Genomic DNA, 7,601 nt, shown 5'->3' on the forward strand with positions numbered 1-7,601 from the left:
TTCCAGGGTTGTTGTAGCCTTCTAGAAAACAAATGACAATAAGGGAAATGCCAACAACTTTAAATATTGCTCATTATCTGTGGCACTCGGCTGCTACAACCGAATCACACCAGTGCTGATATTCAGTACAACAGCACTCCCTCTCGTGTGATATTGCTTAAACAAGACACAAAATACATAATGGAACCACCTGTATATCCCATTGTATTAAAGAATATCTGGGCAAATCTTCCCTATGTTTTTGTGATATATGCCACTTTATTTTATGATATCGCTAAGCATGTTGCAAGAGGGAAAAATATTTGTCTTTACTTTCTGATATCGGCGGGCCAGAGTGGAAGCCAAGTTGTGGAACTTTTTTTGGTTCCAGTGCATGGCCATCACCGTCAGCATGTCTGTGCACCCTGCAAACATAAAGAAATGAAATCCTCACCTGTCTTTTCAGTAGCAGTGGAAGAAATTGTGCAGACTTCTTGGGTACCACAAACTTTTATGAGATAATATAATAACAAGCAGTATAAAACTATAGTAGTAACCTGCAGTCTTCTGCCGTTTGATTACTATGAAATGGTTAGTAGGTAAATAGCTAAAGAAGTAGCATGAAACAGTGGTGCAGGTCCATCTTTGTTTAATATTCTGAGCTATTAAGTCAAAGTCAGCATATACAGTATGAAAGAGCTCAAAGTATCTCACCATTGTCATCAGGATAAAGACGTTACCTGCTTTTGACATATGCCTTGTCGTGACAGCAATCCTTGAGAGGAAGGTGTTGCACTGCTCCACCTCCTCCCCAAGAGTTGAACCAGCCCCTTTCTGGTAAGCTCCACTCCATTTGACCTTTAAAAAAAGAAAACATTATACAAAACCTAAATGCCAACAAGCTTATGCAGGCTCTCAGTGACAGAAAATCTCATCAAGAAGCACTTATTCTTACCTCACATTTGAAGTTGTGAGCTTTAGCGTGAAAAACCGACAGGAATGGCCTCATGTTTAGGAGATTCTGGAGCTCAGGGCATTTCTCTGTCACTTTCTGGAGGTAAGGCCAGTACTTGCATGCCACATCCATGGCAAAGAATGTAACTGGCTTACAGCTCAGTTCTTTTTGGAGGTAGAGGGGGTATGCAAAAATTTCCCCCCTGAACATATTGAGGGCACGGAGGAGGACCCCATGTCGGCACACAGCAAGTTCCAAGCCCTCCTCGTCAGTTTTACCTGAGGACTTCTTGGCTGTTTCCCGTGCCGCCGACCATTGCCCTCCACAGGCACCTCTTCTAGAGACCTTAAACATGGATGATGGTGAATACTCCAAAGATGTTCAAACAATGTTGTCAATGTCTGTCATTTTTCATTGTACTCAAGTTTTGCAAGTTTACATGACTGTTTGATGAATCGACATATGAAACAAATCCTTCAACATCATCATCCCTTGCAATGAAAACGCCATCAAAGACGGCTTGTTCCTCCAATCTAAATAGAACAGATACATGATAACTTTAAATATTTGTATGGTTACTTTCAAAATGAAGAAGCGTGAAATGCACACACAAGATTTTGTTAACACCTTGCTGCACTCTTGAATCTGTAGTGCTTACGGTTTCCATCAACAGATACCACAAGCATGTCTGGGCTGCACGCAGGACAGTCAAAATGGTCCTCCTGGCATATTTTGTCTACTACAAATCGGACAGCCTCCCACTCCAAGAAACTTGTCCAGAAGCTGTCTGCTGTGATGTTTCCGCTCTGTTTCAAAAGAGTGCCGTAAAAGAGAACAAAAGAGAACAGAAAGACAGATCAAACTAGAGATGCAATTTCCAGAAATTTAATGCATGTGAAGCAAGAAAAAATGTGATGTGCCAATAAAAGTCAGTTTAGAATCAAAGTTTCCCACTTTGAGACATTTGCACAGTAACCATAGTCTTTAGTCATAGTAGCCAAATGAGTGGACGAGATAATAGGGCAAGTACAGGTAGCACCTGTACTTACATGCTTACATTAATTAATGTTATGATTATGCTGTAAATTGTCATTGGTAACAACTGTGAGTATATCACATTAAAATGGCTACTGTAAAGCTAGGGCTATACAGGAGAGAGAGAGAGAGAGAGAGTTGTGGAACTTTTAGTTCAGCCTAATGGATAATACTGTGCATCGAGAAGTTAAAACATTAAATGAAGGCAGGAAAGAAAAGGGTTGCACTGAAATCACACACCTTGGTGGACTGATTATTGTCAGTCCACCAAGGTGTGTGATGAGTAAGAGTTGGATGTGATCCGACTAGGCACAGGTGTTACTAATGGCATTAATGAAGCCACTGTTCAATTGCAGGAAAGCAGAGGATCAGGTACATTAATCAATGATCAGGTGAGACAAATGCAATTAAGTTTTAATATGAATTTAACTGCATGATCCACTAAATACTAAAATCCACACAAACGAAAGCTCACCGGCTACTTCCTCCTTGTTTGAAACAAGCTTTTAGTACTGCGTCACTTTTCCATGTCCATTTCCATGTCTCCACACGTCCTCACACACTGCTCACCATCCTCAGAGTGCCTTCTCCAACTCCTCTGATCACTAAATCAACTTCACCTGGTGCAATCAATCAGCTCCCCTGGGCTGCGAGTCACACCCAGACCTGAAGCACCCAGAGAGGGTGTGGCCTGCAGCTCAGCTCAACACTGAGTTCAATGGGCTCTGTGCACAGCTCCACTACTCCTGAACTTAACTTGTTTTTTCAGTGCAAACGACATGACTGACGACACAACATAAGTTTATGGTTGTTTTTAAAGGGTCTAAATTAACACAACTTTTTTTCCTAAACATTGTAAATGTTCATATGTACTTTCTATCATCATCATCATCCCCTCATAGTACTATTTCTTGAGTTACACAGTTATTACCACAAATACTTACACGGCCGAAGCGAACAGTACGACGATCCACCATCCTTAGAAAGGCTTGGAAAGAAATCCCCGGTGCTGCCATCTTCAGCTCCTCAAAAGAAAAAAGGACATCCATCGCGTAGACAGTGGCACAGTGAGAGGTGGCAGGCCAGTAGTCATTCCGGAGGAAATCATCCACTCCAGGACTCCATGTGGCCTCACATGCCTCGCATTTGATCTGAGGCAGTCTGATATCATATCATCCTGGAAAAATAAGGAAATATATACTCACAGATAATCCTGACAGATGCAACCTGTGTCATTCTGAGAACCGATATGGCAACCTTTGACTAAGGATGGATCAGGAGAACATTTCTACAAACATTTTGTAAGGAGGCACTCTATTGAAAGTCACACTTTTGTTCATTGTTTTCCTTCACATAAGTGGGCCCAGCCAGTCTAATCAACACAAAACCTATGGAAGCCTCTGGATTTCCAGCCTTGATAAAGAAAATTTCTGAATGTGTTTCAGAGTGTAACATGTATGAATGTATCATAATCATGATTCATATATTTGCATACTTGTGACAGAGAGTGAGAGGGAGTAGATATGGAGTGTGATAGCTTTAAGTGAAATTCTGCAGCCACTTCTACGAAAGTGACCCCCAGCCCACCCATAAAGTTCTTCTTACCATTCATTGTAACCACAGCTATGAATCGGCCCATGATGACACTGGACGATCCTCGAGAACAGCTGCATATCGCTGGCATATCTAAAGGTATAAGACGCTCTTGAAAAAAAAACAAAAACATATGGATGAGAATTAAAGAATAATATATTTATTTACTGGCAGCTATTTTTTAAACCAGATGTACTGTACGGCTAACGGATTTAATTTTCCAGGTGATAAATTAAGTCTGTTCATTTCAAAAACTACAACTTACCACACTGGGTCAGAAACCTAACCTAACCCTAACCCTAACCCTAACCCTCTCCACAACACATGTCGTTGGAGGCAGTGGATTAAAAAATGCATCTGTCATTGAATCCCTGCTATGGAAAACCTGAAGACGATGGATCCTGGCATCACACTTCTCACAGAGGAATGGGTGTGGTCGGCAGTCACAACAGCAGATGACGGCTGGACTGTTCTCACAATGCTGGCAGGTCTGATTTGCCACATGTTGACGAGCCACCATAGTGTTGACCAGCCGGGGTCTCTCTTTGGCCCACCACCCAGATGTGAGGCTCTTTCGTGTCAGCCAGTCTGTTGAGGCTTGAGCTTGAGGTGGTGTTTCAGCCTCACATATGTCCTCAACACCCAGTGAGCATTTAAACTCTTGAAGGAAGGACTCTGTTAAAACAACGCACAAAATTGACAAATAATAGGCTAGTTCATTATAACAACAGAAATTGGCATTAAACAATAGCCATTTCGTAATCAGTGAATATACTGTTTTGAACCAGTGCTGTTTAAGTAAAGAACACACCCGCAGTCACAGATGCAAAGTTGCTGGTCACTTCCCCACTGGTTTCTGCTGGAGCTCTTCCATGACAGACACCAACCCTCTGACCGCTGCGACTAGGACCTGCCAAAGCAAAAAAGCTGTTGCTCTCTACACTCAATGACACAAACTTTATCTGATGCTAGGCACACGCTGTTATGACAGCAAGAGAGAGAGAGATATGTATAACAACACAATAATGATAACAAGACAATAAACAGGACAAAATATGGCTCTTAAAAGTGCCTTTTTTGTGTGATAGGATTTAAAATAGGAGGATAGGATGTTGTCGATAGGAAAGGGATAAGGGACCTGCAGAGAAAGAGAAGAACAAATCAAAATAGAATAGATCACCAAACTACATATTACAATACAATATACATAGTTAATTAACTGCAGCTCTTGTTTATTCATGCAATAATAAAAACATGAATGACAATTAGAATAACATGATCAGGATACTTGTATACACTAGCCTTGCCAGATTTAAAAACATTTAACTTCAAGTAGTAACTACCTAGTAACGCTACATTTCATATTAGTGCAACCTCGTTGTATTATGTCAGTCTTTTTCAATATTATTTAGTGTAAATTAACAAATACGAGAACATGTTTGTTTGTTTTTGCCAATAACTTTTTATATATAATTCTTTTATATAATTCTTCTATCAAAAACCTATGCAATCTTCAGCACAAAACTGTCCGTCTTCACACTCTACCCGCCCCCTCGCTCATCATCCAATCACATACCTGCCTTAAACCCATACACATTCAATGCATCAGACAGTCAATAAACACAGAGAACACGTACAGATACAACATTAAGCAGGGTCGCTACAATATTCCGACTTTATTTTGACTTTATTCTCGTAATATATTCCGACTTTATTTCGACTTTATTCTTGTAATAAAAAAAAATTAAAAAAAAATTCTTAATGTGGCCCTAATACTCCGTCTTAGTTTTGAGAGTATGTAGAATTAAAACTATAATTTGTATGAGTAAATTAAAAACAACGCACAAATTTATTTTTGGATCTTTAATTGTAATTCCTGTTTACACAGGAAGTAGTAAGTCATTTGATGGATGCCGTTTGGACTGCATGGTGAGTTCTCTTCAGAATTTTCTTAGTCATCATACCCTGTAAAATATCAACCAAAATGGCTTAACCTAGGGTCTATTGTATCGTGGACGATACAAAAGCACTCTGTTTACTAATTGGATTATAGCTGCGCAGTGCTGTGTGCCAGAGACTTACTTTAAAAAGCGGCTGAAAGATGACGACTGCGCCGTTTCAAAGCGGGGCCTGACATGATCGTAGCCCTTCCAGATGCTTTGTAATCCAGCCTTGAACTTTAGTGACTTTTTGGAGTCCTTGCCCTTTAAATCCTTTAAATCCCTCATGATACTGAACGTTTTTTATGATTATTTATCCATTTTCCGCGCTGAAAACGGTCATTGTTGTCCTTAGCTTCGCTGTTACTACGATCCCCATAATGCTTTGTGTGTCTGTCGACCAATCAGAGTGGCCATGTGGGTCATGTCACATGTAAAGGTCTGTAAAGGTCCAGGTCTCCAAATTCTCTGTGAACTGTGTGACAACTCGCTAGATCACCGCGATCTGTGTCTCTACTCTGTTCACTGGACTGCTGAGACACTCAAAGTAAGAATAGAAGAGAGTTTATCAAGTAAATAATGTGCAGATTGAGATTTGTGCAGTTAGATGACATGGATAGACGTGTGCCCAGGACATATGGATTATATCATGGATATGTAGAAGCTAGTCGTTTAGAGCTACATCGTGTTTGCTTCGCGGATCGGCCGACGACAGGCAGCCATGTTTGACCTACTTCTGACGGAGCGACTGCGTGTGTGTAACTGCGTCACAGAGATCGATAATGGCGTCTTCATCACTGTGAATTTCCATGGAAAAAAAACCACTTGAAATGATTCTTCAAAGTGATGATGAAGAGGAGAAGAAGAAGTGAAGGGCAGAAAACTACCATCTGACAGATGAGTGAAGCTTTTCAAGACGGATTTGATCCAGCTGAAGAGTAAGTGACCTGTATTTATTTACAGTATGTATGATATGAATGACATGAATATGAAAAAAATGAATATATGTACATGGGTAGTTCTTTACTTATTTGTATATTTGGTGCTTATTTGTGCAGATATCTAATAGAAAAAAGACATGCAGACACAAATGCATATAAAGGTGTTTTTCACAGCTGTGTGGTGGCTGGTGAGGGCAGTTATTTCAGTGAGGGGCAGTTATTTACACTGAGGGGCAGTTATTTACACTGAGGGGCAGTGATTCTCAGTGAGGGCAGTAACTTACAGAGGGGGGCAGTTATTCTGAGGGACAGTAAGAAACTGTGTGAGCACAGGATCTTTTGTGGTGTTTGTGTGTGTGGTTCTCAGAGTAGATAACTGCATGAACACAAGATGTTTTACTTTATGAATGAGCTCTTTGCATACAGCACACAGCAGACAGAGTGTGTAGAACAGGTCTGCAGGTTTCAGTGATATGACAAGTGAATAGAAAAACACTGATTTGGTATATGCGATCTCATGTTTCTTTCTTTCTTTTATTTGTTTTACAGTGGTGAAGAGCCTGACACCTCTGTGAAGAGCCTGACACTTCTGCTGCAGCAGCTGCCCATCCCCCCCTGTCCCCTGTCTCACAGAGTCCTCATGAAGGAGCTGTCCAGCTGTCCAGCAGTGCTGATGCAGCTCTGGTTCCTTCTGTCAGGACACACAGGGACAACATATCCGTGTCAATCTCTGCTCAGACTGACAAAATCAGGTGACTTTTGTATAGAAACAAGACTTCCATACATTGCAGGCTGATGAAGCAGGCCAGTGAGTCTCCCCACTGGAAGTGTGAGGAGTCTGATGTGTCCCTCTGTCTCATTGACAGGAACTGTCTTCAGGCATGGCCTCCATGATTTTTATGGACACAAAAGCGAAAGTACTTATTTTGTAAATATGTGAATAGTTTTGGTTGTATAATGACTAGAGACTTTTGTTTTTTTTCCTCCGATTACCAGGACCTGACAGAACAATATTCTAATGTCAAAAACCTTGTATCGGTACTTTCTCTGATGTTTTGAATAAAATTCAGTGAAATTAAATTTCCACCTGGATTTTTCTTTTGTTTTTATGGTCAAATAACTATTTGTACATTAATGTGACACCACTGCAGCTTATAT

The 7,601-nt window shown here is 40.6% G+C and overlaps 1 pseudogene; it reads right to left on the minus strand.

The window, feature by feature from the left end:
• Positions 1-1,085: 1,085 nt before the first annotated feature.
• Positions 1,086-4,082, minus strand: LOC146304447 (uncharacterized; annotated as a pseudogene).
• Positions 4,083-7,601: the final 3,519 nt, after the last annotated feature.

Source organism: Lutjanus erythropterus, chromosome 24 (genome assembly GCF_056507025.1).
Source record: "Lutjanus erythropterus isolate fLutEry1 chromosome 24, fLutEry1.hap2, whole genome shotgun sequence".
Lineage (NCBI taxonomy): Eukaryota > Metazoa > Chordata > Actinopteri > Lutjaniformes > Lutjanidae > Lutjanus > Lutjanus erythropterus.